This window comes from Pseudopipra pipra, chromosome 9, assembly GCF_036250125.1.
Source record: "Pseudopipra pipra isolate bDixPip1 chromosome 9, bDixPip1.hap1, whole genome shotgun sequence".
Lineage (NCBI taxonomy): Eukaryota > Metazoa > Chordata > Aves > Passeriformes > Pipridae > Pseudopipra > Pseudopipra pipra.
This window is the reverse complement of record NC_087557.1, coordinates 13646639-13665534: the sequence shown is the minus strand read 5'-3', so window position 1 is coordinate 13665534 and position 18896 is coordinate 13646639. Positions and strand designations below refer to the sequence as shown.

The 18896-nt window shown below is 39.3% G+C and overlaps 1 long non-coding RNA gene across 4 annotated transcripts in view; it reads left to right on the top strand.

The window, feature by feature from the left end:
• Positions 1-18896, top strand: part of LOC135418893 (uncharacterized) — a 75721-nt gene that overhangs the window by 14911 nt on the left and 41914 nt on the right. The window contains exons 2-4 of one of the 4 annotated variants that reach the window (XR_010432726.1): positions 999-1111; positions 8537-8616; positions 10338-10467. This is a non-coding gene — a long non-coding RNA (uncharacterized LOC135418893). Of the gene's footprint in view, positions 1-998; positions 1112-8536; positions 10468-18896 lie in introns of all 4 variants that reach the window. The other 3 variants (XR_010432724.1, XR_010432725.1, XR_010432723.1) reach the window with 3 other exon arrangements.

Below are 18896 nucleotides of genomic sequence, written 5' to 3'. Positions count from 1 at the left end.
CTTGTACAGTTTGCCCGTAGTACTATGATATTATGTGCTCAGACAAGGCAAATACACCCCCAGGTGACCCCCTGGTACACACATACCCACACATACCCATTCTCTGAACCACGCATTCATTCCCTCCCCCTGAAATTTGTATCCCTCTCTTGCTGTAAGCACTTTTACACATTCAAGCAACACAAAGGGAAAAAAAAATCTTTAATCTAATGATTCATTTTCATATCACTGACAGTGTTGGAGTTTGAGTGGGTTTTTTTAATTAAAAAAAAAAAGGCATTTTTTTCCTCTGAGGAGGCTAGATAGAACATACTTGAGTCTATAATAAAAAAGTAGCAGCAAGGAATAGTGAAGCTAGGTATAGCGAAGATTCCCACTACCTGAAGACTTGTAAAATGGCTGAGGATGTATCAGAAATACATATAAAACTCCTCAAATAATTGAGGTTAAAGCCAGGAAAACTACAACTTGAGTACATTGCACATTTTTGAGAGTGGAGGTAATTAGACACTGGAAAAGATTTCTGTTGAGACTTGTGGAATAACTACCAAAACTTAGTGGCTTTCTAAAGGATGTGTCCCACTCAACTGATGGTCTGATGCTGGAAGTCAGTTCTATTTCATTGTCCATATTTAACTCCACCCAGGCCTTAACATCCCCTGAAATCACACAGCCAACCTCTAAAGCCCTAGGTAAGCCTTTACTTGGGTCACTGAGAGATTTTTCCATGTCACTAATATGCACACCAGTATATATGCAAATATTAATATTTTATGTGCCTGATGACCTACTGACCAACTCTTTTACCAATAAAATACTTGAAACATGACAATTTTCATTCTTGGTGAGGATCTTGTATGAGATACCATTCAGTTGCAGAAAGAGATATGTTGGAGTGTCTTGTCTGCCTCTCCTCAGCTTCTATCTTCTCCCTCAGCTGACATTAAGTTTATTACTTGCTTGATTAATGGTTGCCATATCTGGTTTTCCTATTTTAGAGAAGAAAAAATAAAAGAAGAAAAAAAGGTTGTACAGGGGAGACTTTACAGACAGGAGCAAGCTGGATACAAGGCCCTGTCTATGAGTGGGGATTAGTTCTGCTTCTTGAAAGGTAAGGGACATGATGAAGTTTTTGGCATGACATCCTCTTTTCACCAGTTGAACACAATTATGCTAATAAGTTTTGTAAGAAGAGGCTGAACATTCAATGGATGAATTATATTATTGGGCCTAGGACTTGAGACTTTGAGCTCTCTCTTTTTGTCAGCTTTTGATCTTGGGCTTTTTAGAGGTCCTTTCTCTGTTACCACCTGTTGAATAGATGTTTATTGGTGGGAGAACTTGAGGTGTTTGAAAAAAAGTTTTGTGTTTCATCAGCAGTGGTTTTGAACAAAAGTAAAGTCTTCGTGGGCTGTTTTCAGGGAAATTGCCAGGCAGCTGTGAGGTTGTGATGGCTTGTGGTCGCACCTGGTGGCCTGTGAACAAAATCAGTTGGTTTTGCTTTAGGAAAGTAAAATAAGGAATTACTGTGGTGAGATTGCCCAAAATGGAGTTTTTCCTATGCTAGGGAGGAGTTTTGCACTTGACCGGGATGATGGTACTTGGCTGTGCTTGGCTGCTGGCACCTGGGGCTACCTTTGTGTGCTGCAGGCAGCACACTGTGCCCCAGTTCAGCCCCTCTACCCCTGTGTGTAGCATTATGATGGATGTAGGAGCCTGGAATAGTGCAGGCAGTCTTTCATACTGTATTTTCCGAGTGATGGATAAAGAAACAAATCTACAGATTGCTTGTGTGCTGTTTTAATTTATCACTTGGAGAATGAAGCTGAACAGAGTCTGTGGTTAATACAAATTTTAAAAAGATAATGAGATGTTTTTTCTCTCAAGCTGGCATACAATCTTATTTCCCTTACTTCTCCTCCACCAAAAAAACCCCCCCACCAAGCTCTTGTCTCCGATTTGTTCATAAATACAATATCAAACACCTCCTCTGTGCCTCTGATGTACGCTTGAATCTGTGTGCCACTGTGTTGATTCATCTGGTGGATAAACCTGCATGTGAGTGGTTTGGCGCAGTGTGGTACAGGAGAGGAATCTGATCGTGAGAAAGGCAGAGGCACTGGCATAATTATGAAGGATTTCTTTCCCTCATATTGCTTCTTGTTATTCAGTCTTCTCTCCATGTTTCCCCTGGTTATTTCTCTTCCTGAAATGAAAATAACCTGGCAAGAAAACAATGTTTCCACTCCCATCATTTTTGGGCAAGGAGCACCACTCATGTTTTTCTTAACGTGCTAACTGACAGATAATTATTCACCAATATTTTTTGTTGAAGCAAGCAGGCTTGTTAACTGTGGTGACATTTTTAGCGATGCTATGATATCCCTGTGTTGTTGTTGCTTGATTTATCAGTGTCTAAAGGATTATTTTGTTGAAAAACTTACCATGGATCTTGTGTTTGAGGCTGACTTTATATGCGTATGAGTTCATGTGTGTGAATTTGTATGAAAATAAGGGACAGAACTGTTAAGATGCTTCTTCTGTTTTGGGCTTTTGGCTCTGTGTTATAAAATACAAACTGGAGCCTTGAATTCCCATGCTTTAAAAGGGTGTACTTAAAAAGAGAAATATCGTAATTGAGAGCAGCTTAGCCACAGCCATCCTATGGTTTTCATCTGTTTACTCCCCCTCTTCTCCAGAATCCTGACTCACCTTCCCTCATTCCTATACTTCTACAGGACCGTTACTTACAACCTCAGCCTCCCCACCTACCCTCTGGGTACAGACATGGGCCATCCTTGCCCTCCCCAGCTTGTTCACCACCAGCTGCTAACCCGGCACCTGTGCCTGGGCAGGCACACTTTGATCCGATGCTGGACCTCTGGCTTTTGCACGTGGCTGTCATGGGTCTTTGAAGGGTTAAAGCCAGTGTGCCAGTGTGTTTGGAGGAATGGGATGGTAGTCGTGTTGAAGAGCCTGTGGGGTCACTTTGGCTATGAAGAGGACATGTAAGGATCACATTCCCTTCAAGAGAGATAACACTTGGTGAGAAATGCCTTTGAGAAAAGCATGGTTGAAATGTTATGGATAAGAAGCCCAGGAACACTGCCCTGTTCCAAGCATTCCTTGCACAACAGTGCAAGGAGTGTCTGCAGGCACCGCTTGGTGCAATTCTGACACCCAGAGACTGAAGCAGTGGGTTGGATAATGTGAATGTGACCACCACCCTTTTTATACTCAGTGAAAGCAAATGTGCTTAGATTTCCTGGAAAAAGGTGCTATTGAAAATTCTGTGTAAATATATGCAAGACAAAGGAGGTGAAGTTTTTTCTTAATTAGGATAAATAAAAAGAAAATCAATCTGTAAATTGACTATAGCCAGACTATAGCTATATTGAATTGAATGCCAGACTATGCTATAGCAGGAGCAGATTTGCTTGTGGGGTGATGTGTCCTGTTCCTTTTCTTTCCTCCAGCACCCGAGTTGCCTTGCCTGGGTTAAACATTTGCACTCCAGGCTGTATGATCAGCTTGGGCTGTGCAGCATTGCTGGTCCAGCCAGTGAGATTTTTCCTCCCTGCCCCCTGTCCCCCAGTTTTAATGTGACAAAGGCATGTAATTCTAGCAGTCTTACAGCGGCTCAGCTCACCCATCATCTCCAATTCCTCCAAAAACTCTGTGGGAAATTCGGATGCTTTCCAGCTCTCTGAATCAGTTCCACAGGGTTTGTTGCATTAAATCCAGACTACAAGGTTAAAGTTACATAGATAGAAGGGACAAAGTGCCTTATTCCGGGTAGGCTCTCAAAATCAGATCAGCTGTCAAAAAACTGTTTTGTCCTGAGGAGAAAGGTGGTGGAAAGGGAAGGCAGAGCACATTTTAGGGCCACTCGGGAGCCCTTTATGTGGGTTGTGGCCATTTAGTCTTCAATAAAACATGAATGCTTACCATAGCAACCATGTCAGCCCCCTTCGAGATAGCCATTGCTTTAATAAAGATGGACATTCACTGAAGGAAGTCTAACAAACACATGTAGACCTTTTAGAGTGCTGTACAAGAAAACAATCTCACTTGAGAAGCAGATGTGTTTTCCCAGGAAGTGTGTAAGACTTAATGCAGTATGCTGCTAGCTTTCCCTACCTCTGCCACGTGCTTGCTCCTGGGAATTGCTGTTATTTGGGTGTTGCAGGCAGGGGACCACAGCAGCGATGGAGTGGGTATTCCACATGGCTCTGCTGAGGGAGCTCGCTGCCCAGGATATTTTGGATCCTTTCCCATTAAAGATTCTCCCAAACTCCCAATATTCACACCAAGTCGCTATTTTCCTGAGATCTTGTGCCTGGTAGGTACTTTCCTGAAATGCATCCTTTTGCTTTAATCCCTACTTAATCTTACAGAAAGATGCAAAAAATTTTGAAACATCTCTTTACCTTGGGAAGTCTCGGGAGTGTTCAACAAACTCTTCTGTGGCTTTTTATTCATGTGCCCCAAAAGCATGCTGTGGTCCCTTCCAGTAAACAGGTTTCGATATGAAATGCTACTGGATCAGCCTCCTGGAAAGAGGATGCTTTGATTATTTGTAAAATGGGAAAGAAAATGTTTATCCAGGAAGTATTAGATTAGTCACAGATTAATTACAGTTGTCAAGTATTATTCATCTATAATAAGAGTGAATTCTTCACTCAAGATTCATAGCAAAATAACATTATTTTTCAAATAGAAGTAATTTAAATTGAAGTAAGACCTTCTAATACCACCATCTGTACAAGTAAATTACTTTCAGAGTAATTAAATATGCATATCTGGGCTGTGTACTGTACTGATGAACCAAGTTTTATGGAAGCAATATGCTTGAAAATCCCTTAGGTATTAAAGATGAAGAATCCATGGCATTTTGCATTCATATAACCATGAATGGGAAAAAAAAAATTTTCTGTTGCATAATTTTGAGGAATATATTTTTATTAACTTTTCCAGGTTAATTAATATTTTTGCCAAATAGCAAATACAATCATCATATTTATTAGTCTGACATTTCACAGGGACTTAAAGCTCTGTAAGAAATTTTAGCATTGTATGTGTCTGAATTTATGACTGTGACACAGTCACTCATCTTCTGCAGGTTCCCAGGAAGCGGAGCAGTGCGGTGAAACTGAAATCATTATGTTGACTGAATTCATTACCGCTGGACTCGCCCCTCCATGAAATAGCACTGCTCAGCCAATTGGGATTCATGGTCACAGCCCTTCATGGGATCATCAGGGTTTATAGTCCATAACAAATACAAATACAGACAGGAACAATAACAGTACAATACATCTGATCTATGATCCTACCTTGTGAGACTGTCGCGAGTAGCAGAACAGTGACTGGCCACGTGTTTCTCTTGTGCGGATGAACGGGACAGTTGCGCAGGAAGGAGAAGCTACGCCTCAGAACACAGTGCTGTCAGCATAGTCTTTGGTGACTAAAAGCCATCTTTGTGCTTGCAGCACATTGTTCATGACTTACATAAAGCATTGGTGTGTGGGGTAGCTTTGGAGGTTTGCTGAAAGAATCTGACCGCTGCAGATTCTTTTTGGTTAAAAGAAATACCTGAAGCCAGTTCTGTGGAGCACTTCAGAAGAAGTCTGAAATTCCAGCAGGTGAGCCCTTTCAAAGCAGCAAATACAATGGCCTACTTGTTACCCAAATGCAAGAGCGAACTCATAGAGACACACAGGCAGCACAATCTTGGTTTGCAAGTCAGCCACTGCATGCTGCATAACATGACTGATCCTTAGATATGTCAATGTAATGTTGCTAATGAAACATGTAGAGGTTCCTTGTCATCAAGAGATTTAGTCTGCCTGCAGCACTTTCACAGTTATCTCCTCAGATTAACTGCAGAAGACTGGCAACACATGTAGGACAATAGATCAATTCTTTCTGCACCCCAAATGTAAAATAAGAAATGGTGACCTGAAACACAGATAAAGAGGAAATGATAAGAGCTTCATTTCTCTCCTCTAAGCCCTGTGCTAAAATGTGTGAACCAGCATGTTGTGTCACCCCTTTGGGACCTGCTTGTATGTATCTTAGATCATACTTTGTGATAGATGGGAAGTGGATGTTTATGTAGCCAAGAGGAAAACCATTAGAAATGTGTGACAATTGACAATCTGGGAGGTATTGAAGTTTGAATGACATAATTTCTGACCTAGTATGAGATAGTAGTTTGGTGACAGGTTCAGCTGCATCTAGTCTAATAATGCACATATATTATGCTGGAGGTAGCCTGCATGAGCTTTCTTTATTTTTCTTCTTTGAGTGTCTCATCACCTTTGTCTCTGTTCTGTTCCTGAACCTCAGTTCATGCCCAGCAAGCAGACCCTGGCATCTGCACATGCTCTGCTTCCAGCAGTTCATTTTCTGGACCTAACACTGGAAGACTTAACACTTTTTTTTATCAGATTTTATGTGAAGCTTCAACGAAAACAAAGGTGGGAATTTGGGTGTGGATGTGCTGAGTGAATCCCTGACAAACATGCTTTGGCAGGTAGCTGTGTGGGATTGCTCCTAAGAGGGCTGTGTATAAAAGACTTCTATAGTAGTCCTGAGGAGACCTGATTTTCAGGTCAAGGTTTGACCTGTAATAGACAATATATACATAATACTTATTGCTTTTGGGCAACGAAGTAGAGGTTGGAATTTAGGACAGCCCTATAGCAACAGCCCAGAGACATATGAAAAAGAAAATCTATGTAGTCAAAAAGCAAAAAGTGAAATGTGACTGTTCAGCTTCTGAACGTTTGCATGTTTGTGACCTCTTTGCCATGTGTAAGTCCGGGTTTATGCTAAAACAGACCAGCATTATTAGCATAATGTAGCGCAATTCCCAATGCTTTGAAAGTGAGTCTTCCATGAGTTTGAAAATGCCAAGGTAGGATAAGGATATTAAAATCCTCCTTTATTCCTGTGTAACAGTGTCTTGTGCTCAGGATGTCTCCAATTCTCACAGAGGCTGGAGCATTATTTTCTATACCCTTTCCCCCCCATTTAGCTTCTAGTTACTTAGACAAAATTGAGGTAACTTTTTTACTTTTTTACTTGCTGTGCTTTTAAAGCTTTAAAAGCTTTTGCTGAAAAGGTACCTATTTTCTTATCACTTTTTTTTTCTCCTTACTCCAGAAAAGGGCTTAATTTGAAGTTCTTTTTTGGCAGCTGTATTTCATTGTGATACATTATGTCAGGGCACATCAGTCACATGAAGATTTTATGGAAAAAACATACCCTTTTTAGATGTCCCTCTCTGCAACCCCCTTCAAAACATGGTGGAGTTTTTTCAAGAAACTCAACTATCAACAGCATCGTGATTCTTGAAACATCGTGGGTGTAATGGCTTCATTTTACTCAATTATATAGATGTTACTTAAAGAAGGACTATAGAATTTAACATGGTGAATTTAGTAATTCTAAAAAAAAATTGACCACTTTCACCTTTTATTGATGTTTACTTTTTAGTCTTGAGCAAGGGCTTATCTTCTTTGTAACCAAGCTAATCCTATGCTGTTCCTTATTTTACCATTAAATGAGATACATTCTGAATTCAGATGAAAATGAGGTACCTTGATGAAAGTGGGCTTCAGGTGTCGCACACTAAGCATTGTACGATTCTCTTTGCTCTGATCCTCCAGCACACATAAGATTTCACCTCTTCACCTTTGAACAAGATCGCACTAACTTTGATCTTTTCTATTTTGTTCAACTCCAGGGAAGGAGCAGCTACTTGAAAAATGTTATCATTTAGACGTTCAGAGGTTCTTTAAAAAAAAAAAAAGGAGGGAAAAGAAAAAAACCTTGAAAGCATGAACTAGAAGCTGTAGATTTTTAACTTGAGTATCAGCTTTTGTAGCTGGTACGTTATGGTTTAACATCAAAAGCTATCACTATGTAGAACAAAACAAAATGTAGATTTTAAAAGCACACAGAATTATTAAATACAAATTTCATTTTAGGTAAGCATTTTTCTGCACTAGTGATATGGCTATGCTTTCCCAGGTCAAAGCATAAGCTTTGTGTTCTTGCTCCTTTGCTTATGGCCTAAGCCTATTACTTGAGCCTCTGTATTTTTGTGATATTAATTCATGATACTGACAGTTAATCTATTTTTATAACTGTTCTTATCTGAGCAAAATAACAAACTAGATTCTCCATTCTCTTCAAGTCTGAGAGTATGTAACAATGGGAGCAAAGGTAAAAGCATGATATTTTCAATATCTTACATGGTTTAGCAATATTCTTATAATGATTATCACCATGTACCAGTATGGTAGTTATTTGCAATTATTTGGATATTATTTGGTTTTGGGTTTGGTGGGTTTTTTTGCTATTACAAGACAGGTTTTCACCCAAATACTTAAGAATTTTAAATCGCAGAGGACTGTTGGGGCTGTACCAGCCCCAGCGTGGCTCTAAAGTCGTAGGAAGCATAATCAAAATTCTTATCTTAATGATTTACATTTTTTTCCATCAGTTCCTTTTTCTTCTTGCCTAGTTTACTTGGGCTTGTGTTGTTTCATCTCTGTCTTCTCTGCTGAGACTGCAGTTGTTCAGGCATGCTCAGGGATGCTTGCGGTAAGCAGCTCTTCCTTTATTTTGAGGTTTGGTTTGCACAACAGTACAAATGGGGACAGTTTCCCCCTTCTCGGATGTGATGCTTATTGCATTCACTTCCATTAACAAGCTGTTGGAAGCAAGTTAATATCACATTAATTTACTCTTACATCTGATATTTCCTGCCTGTTATAAGGGCTGCTTAGAAGAGATCATGTCCTAGATAGTATCTCATAAAAGACCTGAAGTCCCCTCCCCCCAAAAGTGGAATTATAATTATTAATTCAAAAGAATTATTTATATCACAATGAAATATTAGCAACAAATAAATAAACAAGATGTTGGCATACATCTTATTGACTTTTCATAACTGCTTTGGGCCTGATTTTTTGAGGTTAACCAGGTAACTTGTTTTGAGATGTACTTGATTTTCTAGCCTTACCATCTCATACGTCTTCTGCAGGTGAGCCCCACTTACAAGCAACTTCTACAGTAGCCAGTCTCATGTCACCAACTGACAGCCAGCTACTCTAACATCTCTGTGGGAGGCTTGTGATAAAGCCATCTGGACTCTGGTAATACAGGACACTGGCAGCTGTAGCAGAAAACTTCAGGTTCTCTGATGACTGTGGGTTTAGTGCCAGTGTAAAATCAAAGTGGAAATGGCCTAAACCAGAAGTACTGAAAGAAAGATTAGTCACTGACATATGAGGGAGAAAATACAACACCCTGTGAGAGCTGATCCTTGTAGTGTTGCCCAGGCACCCAGTACTGCACTGTGTGGCCAAAAATTACCTGTGAGCAAGACACAGGCTATTGCTTGCAGACTTCAGGGCCAAGAAAATCCTCTCATATCTCGGTGTGTGCTGGCTGTAGTTCCAGGCTCTGTCAGTGCCGTAGGAACAAGCTGTCTGGTTTCCCTCTCCGGAAAGTTTGCAGCTGCTAGGAAGTACCCCCAGGAAGCACTGGCATTCCCAAGGCACTGAGCACTGGTGACAAACTCATAGATTTGTGGGGGTTTGAGGTTGATGTCCCTATCTAGGTTTAATGGCATCATTCCACTCCACTTAACTGCTTCCATTTTACTAATTTTTCCAAATTTTCAGTCTGCAAATCAAAGATTCTCATTGCAGCACAACACAGAATTTTTTAAGTAATACATTATGATTTTTATTTTCCTGAGTATATGCAAAACAGTATGGTTGTAGTATATAGGAACAATACCTATCTTAAAGGAACTGTTGTCTAGATATATTATCTTTTAGAGTAGTTGGTAGTTAAAAGCTGTCCTTATTGCACCGAGGAAGTAAAATCCACACTTGTTAGGCTCTTATTTCATCCTCTTTCCTAGAGCCTCACCTTTTTGGCCCTGCTAACTTCCATGTCCATAATGAACTCCATTTAGCTTCCCTGCAGCAGGACCTTGTCTTTGTAAATCACTGACCCAGCGGCATGAAGCTGCATAGGAGAGCAGGTTATATTTTTTTCTAGATTTTCTCTACTTCCTTCAGCACTTGTAGCTTCTAAGAAACTGCAGAACAAGCAAGTATAAAAGATTAGGAAGATGGCCTGAAAAACTAATGTTTAAAAGAGGTCTCATTGTACTCAGTTCTCCACTAGCTGCCAACTATAGACTGATGGCTGAAATCTTAGAAGGAGTTAATGAGATTAGGTCTTTAGTGACTGATTGCTTAATGCTGTCTTCTCATTCAGTGGCGTAATTTTTTTTTTCTTCTTTTCAGTAACTATAAATAAACTTCTCATGGAGATCAGCTGGGACCTCATAGCAGAAATCTTATTTAAAACAACTGGAAATTACTTCGCCTGGGCTTAAGCCACAGCGTAACAGATACCTTCTCCTCCAGCCCTGCTGTGAGTCAAAGGCATTTTCTGGGCTATTACTTTCCTGTGTCATTACTTTCCTGTGCTGAACGACCTTGAGCCTCTTCCTGTTGCCCCATCTTTGCTTGGCTCAGCGTGCGCATCCCTTGCTCTTTGTAAATACACCTGCGCTTTCGCCTTTGCTGTACTCCTTTTTCTCCGCAGCTGAAGGTATTGGTCCTTTGTCAGGCATTGAGACTCACATGTTTTAGTTCATAGATACCTATAGTAATTTTCCATGCTCTTGATAGTGAAGATTTTCTTTCACCTTATTAAAAAAATGTTGGTATTGTCAGATGCACAGTACTTGGCTACTAGTGTGTTTCTCAGGGCTAATTTCTTTCTGCTTGCAGAGCGAGGGCAAATTAGGTGAAAAGGTAGAGTAGTAGCATTTCATAATTGTTTTGCTGGGACATAAATTTCCAGGTTTCTGAAGCAGGGGAGAATCAGCCCACTGTGACTCACGGCACAGTTGGAAGAGCCCAGCTTGGGTTCTGTGTATCCGTACTAACTGGGGAAGCTGAAGTGCTAATTGATGTTGTGACCTGCTTTAGGTCAGGTAAAGGTCATCAGACCCCTATAAATGCTTAATCCTTCCCACGGAAGCTTTGTGAGATTCCCCAAGATCCTACCAACACAAACTGTATGTTTGGTTACATGGAGAATCTCTGCAGGAAACAGAGAGCTTGCAGAGTGGTGGTAGAGAGGCATGGGGATGGCAGTGGTGTCAGAGGGGAAGTGAGGCTGGGATACCTTCTAGGGCACAGTCATGACCTTTTGCATGTAAATACTCCTGTGAAACAAAGCTGCTACTCTTTGCTACCAATTGTCTTCCCAGTCTTCAGCCTTCTCCTAAAAGGTTGCATCAGCCTTTCCCAGAGCTGACCACTATGAAAGATTTGAGCACAAGCTGAAAGTAACAGGTTATAAGATGGACCAGATACAATACTGAGCACTGTGCAATTTCCAGCTGATGTGGTGAACCTAGTTCATACACTTGACAAGGTGGGCTAGCACATATGTAACCTAAAAGCATGTCTTGCTTTATAGAGGCTATCTGTGTATACAAATGCATGTGAATGCTGAAGTGCTCTGCTGGGTCAAGGCCAGGATGTTCAGCACTGTGCAGGCTTAGCCCTTCCAGATGTCTCCAAAGATAAAATGGAAAGAAAGTGACAGTCAGTCCCAGTTACATGGAACACAATCCAGCTTTTAAAAGGCTACTTTTGATAATTAGGTATTTTGTGTACTGTGGCAAGATGTGAATTACAAAGCTGCTAATAATAATGTAGATCAGTCAGGGTAGCCTTGAAATTAGACCCCTAGCAGTGAGGTTGCGCTGTATAATGATAGTACAGTACCATTTGTTTCAACACATTTAGCACTTCAGAATGGGATTTTTTTGTTAAACACCAGATGTTCTAGTGACCTGAGTGCTGACTTTCAAAGAAGACACAATAGAATAGTGTGTCAAGTTCAACAGCACAAATTAATCTGTATTATCATGCTGTCATATTATACTGTATGTCCCATATGAGAAAGATCTATGGCTAGTGCTTTCCTTACATGCAACTGTATGGGGTGTTTCAGTACACAGATTTTGAGTTTCCCAAGCCCTCAAAGCCACCTGAAAGAAATCTGAGTCTTGCTTTGATAGTTTAAATTGTAAATATAACATTCTTACAGCGGGTGAGGAATGCGTGGGAATGTGACTGTAATCTCACAGAACCAGAGAGACGTGCAACAGCACAGTGAGAATTATGTCTGTTAATTGTAAATTCTGCATTTAAGGATTTTGGAATAATAATCTGGGTAGCTTGGTTGTCTGCATTTTTCTCTTGACTTAAAGATGTGGTAGGGCACAAATGAATTATCATTTACAAACATTTTAAATAATGGTTTGCCTGAAATAAATGCTTTTGTCTCCATGAGTCCCCTCTATCCCTCCTCTTCCCTGCCCTGTGACTTCTAAGCTATTGCTGCAAGATGGCAGGATGTCAATGCCCCCCAAATTGAACCTGTGATTTGTTTTTCTTTGATTTATGGGCTTGTAGTCAATAAACTTTATAAAGGAAAGTATCAGACTGAGCAATCAATCAAAGATAAGCAGATTCTTGTCCTTTAAAAGCATTTCACCCCAGTAAGCAAGGGCCTCATTCATCTTTTACAACCACTCTTGCAGCTTTCAGCTGAGAAAGGACTCGCTGCTGACTACATTCCCTTCTGCTGAAAAGTCCCCTGTTCTTGCATCTGAGCTGAGATTTTTAAAATTCATTGCAGCAGTACGTTTCCCTTCCATGTTATTTGCTATCTCTAAAAGGGCAGATCGTTTGCGTGTTTTCACTAAAGGTAAATCTCCTTACTGTGTAGAGTGGAAAAAGCTTATGTTTTAAAGCGTCAGAGGCATGGACTATTGTTTTGTAGAAACAGTATTCATTTTCTTTGTTGCCTTGCAAAACAAAACATAAGAAAGGGTTCCCATTTGTTTTTTCAGTAGTATCTGAATTTCCTTTGGAGTAAGGCAAATGTTATCCTGCATGTTTTGCTTCTCTGAAGCACAGATGGTGTGCATATGCAGATTGGTGATTTTTTAATCAAAACAGTGACACTTGGGAATATATGTAAGTATTGTAATAATGCATTAGTCAGGAGTGATGTTGTAACACACTGAGATCATACACATAAATCTAAGACACCATGTCTAGACACCCCAGGGAAGATGGCTTGCCATGGGTTAGAGCAAGCATTAAGGAAGTGCAATATTTCAAATATGATGGGAAAATAATGTAATCTGCAGACTTTAATAAAACCATTGGGGAATTAATTTCACTAAGGATACACTCTCTCCCAAAACATCCACGTTTCTACATTTGCTTCGTAGATAATCAGAATGCGAGACGCTGTACCTGCTATCTCAGGCATGAACACAGTACGATATCTATGAATTGTGCTGTATCTTTAATATGCTGAATATGAAAATAATCCCTTTACAGTGCTTTAGTAGTATAAAACTGCATTATGCAAACAATGCACAGACAGCATAAACCTTGGAGATTCAGAATTTGAAGAGCTTATAAATTAATCTCATAAGTGTTGATTTGGGCATGCTCAGGAAGTGCGCTCAGCTGTAAAACTTGACTGACCTAACCCTCCCAGTTTTAATTATTAGCTTTTTGATTATAAAATATTAAATGAAGATGTGCGATTTATGACTTTTGCATGTATAATTTTCCTTTCTCTGAAAAGATTTTTTTCTTTTTTTTTTTAAAGAATCCTTGCTCCCTTTGGCTGCTTTTGGTTATTTTGTTGCTTTCATATAGCTCTTGGTATATAATTTTAATCAGCCAACCTCCCTTTAAATTTTTGCCAGCTGATAACTACTCACAAGCAAGTAACTTGCAGTACCATGCCAGGAGTGTTGTGATAAAAATGTCAATTTAAACCTGGCCAAGGATGACAATCATAACTATTTCAAAGTGAGAAACTTGAACAGAATACATAACACAATAGTAATTTTTTCTTTCTGCCAGTGAAATATGTGCAGGAACCTGAGAGGTTCCCATAACAATAACCCTTGCAGTCAAAACCCCATTTAAAATTTGGCTGCATTGGTAGCTCCATCAACCTCATCATCTCTTGTCATCTAAAAGATTGATGGTAGAAAATCGTCAATACAACTGAACATTTTCAACTAAAGTATCATCAAGTCAAATGCTAGCCATAATCAGTCCTATTAATCCTGCAGCTATAGGAATTAGTGAGGGACCTCAGGTTTTACAAATAGTGACAGTGGTTTATAACCTGACCAACTGAACTCTGTTTCAAAAAATTAGGTGTGTATGTTAGCACAGAGTAAACCAAGGAATTCTGTATTTGCCTCTCTCTGTTCATCTCTGGGTTATAAATACACTGTTCCAGAATTCTCTGTTAGTACAATAATCTAACATGAAGATACTTTGAAACCAAACCTGGAACTTGATGGGTGGAGACGTGATACCGTAAATTCTCAGGAGATTCTTGGACAAGATGGGTTCACAAAGCTGGAACCATGGCGTGGTAGCAGGGCTGTGATGCCACTGCACATACAGATCTGTAAATAGCCCACATCCTCCCTCAGAAAATTGTAAACCACCACTTACATTTAGCTCTTCCCATTTCAAAGTTAGATTTCATGTTCAAGGTTTTTTGGGAAATGTGAATGGGCCTCGGGGCTTGTGCAGGGCTAGAAATATCTCCTCAAAATAATAATAAGGAACAGCTTTCGTGAATCTCCATGGAGATTTCTTCCCTCCGAGCATTTTCCAAGGTCTTTGCCACAATCAGGGCAGAATGTCTCTGTTCTTAGACCAGTCTTCCTGTTGTCCTCTGCCTCTTTGCATCTAGCTGGTGCTACACAACTATTATTAGTATATATAGCATTTATTTTATATTCACTTGCACAGGCCTCACTATAACTGTGGAGCATCAGTAACACATTAATGACCATCCTTTAACCTTAGTTTTGCCCTCAAGAAATATCTTTTAGTGTCCCTCTCTTTCCTTCACTTTCTCTTATTCTGATCTTTGTCAAATTTCTGCTGTGTTTCTATCAGTACTTCATCTGTGTTAATTATTGTCATCCTTCATATTACAGCATTATATCCTTCATCTTTCACATTATGGTATCCAAAGTCTACACACTTTAAACAGTATCACATAAAAATGCACTAATGTTTTAATTTGGAGATTGTTTTGCTAATATCAGTTCCTGTGAATGAAATGTACTACAGTCAGGTTCAATAAATACAATCCTCACCATTCGCTAGAACAGAAACCAAATCCTGGATTCTTCTACTCTGTGGGAGCTATTGTAATTTACTTTTAACATTTTCTCCCTGTTAAATGGAGCTTTGCTCTATTTCCTGGTATGCACAGAGAAGTTCCATGCAGCAGCTCTGGGTTGTATACGTTTTTGATTATAACTCCTGGCTTCATCCCACTCTGTCAGCTCTTCAGCAGCACATTTGCACTCCTCCTTCTCATGGAGATCCACAGCAGAGAGAATGGGGTGAGGAGGGTGGGTTTACCTTGTCTCCTAGTTATGTATCCATGTGTGGTTTAGATCAAAACATCCTATAGATCCGGTTCTCTAGATGTGAGGGTGTAAATGATGGCACTGTCGTTAGACTGGGCTCAGCAGAGGGTCAGCCACGGTTGGGGATAGGGTGTGATGGAGGCTCTTGGTGCCTCCCTGCTGCAGCCCCTCAGCCCAGAGAGCTGACAGTCTTCAGTGGATTGTCGGAGATAGTCATTAAACCTGGTCATAAAGAATAACTTGTCATCCTGCAGGAATATCAGACACTAGACAGAGCCCTTTAACCTTGCTTGACCTTTCACTATGCTTCTTGACTAATGAGATGAATGGGAGTTTTATTGGTGTTTCTTGACCTAGATCTTTTACATGACAGTTCTGTGTATCTGAGCAGCCTAATGCCTTATGTTTTGTAAATCAATATAGCTTTATCTATTTTTTGAAAGCTAGAAATTTTTTTTTCAGGCCTACTATCACATCCTATAAATAATATTGATTTTGTTTAGCCTGAAAAACTATTTAATTTTGAATTGGCTCACCTTGTTAGTCAAATACAGTTCTTGGGTAAGTCCAGGCATGACTCTCATGCATCACATTACATTTATCCCTATGGTATATGCAAACCTGGTGTCAATACTTTGAGAATGGGATTTCCTGTGCATGAACCACATCTAAATTTTCAGTTTATGGAAGTTTTTCAGACTCTGGGATTTAATGGGCATATGCAAGAAAGCAGTTACAGCAGATTGCATAGCCTCATGTTACCTTGGATAATGCAAATGTTATGGGACAGCAATGGGAATGTGCAACATTAAGCAAGCCTTACATACTGTTATATGAATTGCACTGGCTTGGCTAAAAAGAAAAACTTAAAAATTGATTTTATATTTACGTCTTCAGTATACAGTTTTCCTAGTCATTATTTTCTTTCTATCATTCCATTCTTGCCATCCTTCCATTGATGGAAGTACAAATACTCTCATTGCCATTTGTGATGTTCTGAAAGGAAGATTTCAAGACAAGAGAGCAAAATAATAGTATTCAAGGTTTGGGTCATTGCTCCAACTGTTGTCTGCTGTGTTTGACACAACTAATCTTATACTGCAAGTACAACTGGAAAGGACCAGTACAGTGATGCAGGTACTTCAGATGTTTCTAAAGGCACTTTTGAACATAACTTCTGACATTTCCTTGCCATCTGTTCAAGACTTCTGTACCGGTATTTTCTCAGTTTCCATTATGAAATAAAACAAATTCCTATTTACTTACACACATGATGTAAGTAAATCCCATTTTCAAGACCAAGTCGAATGAGACAGTATTTTAAAAGTGCATTTCTCATTGTCCAACTCTGTGATAAGATTCTTATACAAGCCTTTGGATTGTATGGTAAATAGATACCCATTTAATCTGTTCACATATGAGACATAAAATCCTGATTTGATTATCCTCTCATAGCAAATGTTTGACCCTTTAGGTACCAAATGGATTATACAAAGATTGACTCTATGTAAGTACAGAATCAATTCATACACAAATGCAGGTATGATAGTGATTTTCAGCCTCATTTTTTATGTTAACCTCATACAAATGCAACTAAGAAAGTGATTGATATGTTTCTCCATTGAACTTCTGAGATGGTAGTTTGCGTATCATTACATAGCTTTTCAATTCTACTCTTATTTACCATTCTCCATTGGTCAAGCCAAAATATCAGATTGATGAGTTACATCTTACATGGGAGAAAAAAGCAGGAATTGCAAGAAAGTCGGTCTCTGAATTTTTAAAGAAACAACAGAGAAGCCAAACAACTTTATATCTTAGTTCCAGAAATAAATGTATAATATTGTTTTCCAACAACATCATCTCATGGCTTTAAAAATGACTGTGTGAAAAGCACATAAGTCTATTTTGTATAAAAACTAAAGAGAAAGTGTTCATTTCTGCTTGTCAGGGGGATGCCCATAAGAATTTGCGATAGGCGTCTAAATGCGGAGGTAAGTAATAAGCAGGTATTGACTTCTATTGAGATCAGTATCGAGATTTGTTGACCCAAAGAGGTTACAATTGACTGAAGAGTGGGGCAGTAAATCTTGTTATTGAACAAAAAGCTAAAGTCAATATATGTATTATTATAAGCATTTTTCTTTTGGAAGAGATAATAAGGGCGGAGTGGTTTAAGACTTTAGAGTTATATGGCTGTGATAGCATACAGCTTCTATTAGTTAGTCAAAGGATAGAGAATGGCTGTGGTTTTTCTCTGTTTTTTTTTTTTTTTTTAATAATATATTTATTTTTAATACAGCTTCAACAATCATGCCAAAGCAGTAAAGCCTGCATCAACTTTCACATCATAAACCCTTATTCTCATTGTTTTATAACTCAGCTATAAAGGTTATTTTCAGATTGAAATTTCGTCTGCAAGCTCTTTGCCTAAGAATCATTTTTTCCCCAGAAGGGTGAAAGGAATAAAGATGATCTATTGAACTATTTATTGAATTTTAGAGGAGAACAGAAAAAACGTGTTGTGATTTTTATATAATTCAAGATTTAGATTGTATTCCTTATTGAATATTATTTTCTGCATAAAGCTAGGATTTACTTGATCATAAAGGTGGGGGCTGCAAATGTTCTTTCACTGCTTTGAAACACTTGCTAATATTAATCCATACCTTGTATTGTAAACAAGTATTTTTATGATTCTTATATTTTAGTCCACTCCATTACACTCTGGACGGTACATTATATTTTAGGTTATTGCTTGGAAAAATAAAGAGGAGACAGAGCACAGAAGAAAACAGAAATCCATCCAACTGAAGATATTAAGCTTATTAATTAAAATCACATTCATCCCATAGTGAGAGTGACTGAAGAAATAACTGCTGAATTGCTATTTTATAATGTTTATAGCTGTTAGTATCTTGGCTGCCAGTAGAAATGATCCTTCAGTAACTCCAAAATCCTCTAACGAAAATAATTTGCTGTTTTCCATTGCAGAAACTGTCTGCCTCCTTCGTTCCTTCACAAGACCCTCCTGTGTTTCTTTAGGATTCAGGAGCTTGTACTAATTTAGGAGACTCACTGAATCTCTTTAGCAGCACAGGCTATGATAAATGCATCGAACATATTCTCTGCTCTTTGCACTGGCTTGCTGTGAATTTAAAAACAAACTCCAGCTTGCTGTCCTTATCTTGGAGACGCTCTGTGGCCTGGTGTCAGTGCAGAGAAGGCTGCACAAAGCTTGCAGTGGAGCCCCTGCCTGTGCCGTGGTGCCTGCGCAGTGCCCGGCACAGCTCCACTGCCAGCGCGGTGCTGCTGGGGGCAGGAGCAAAGCTTCCTTCTGCAGAGG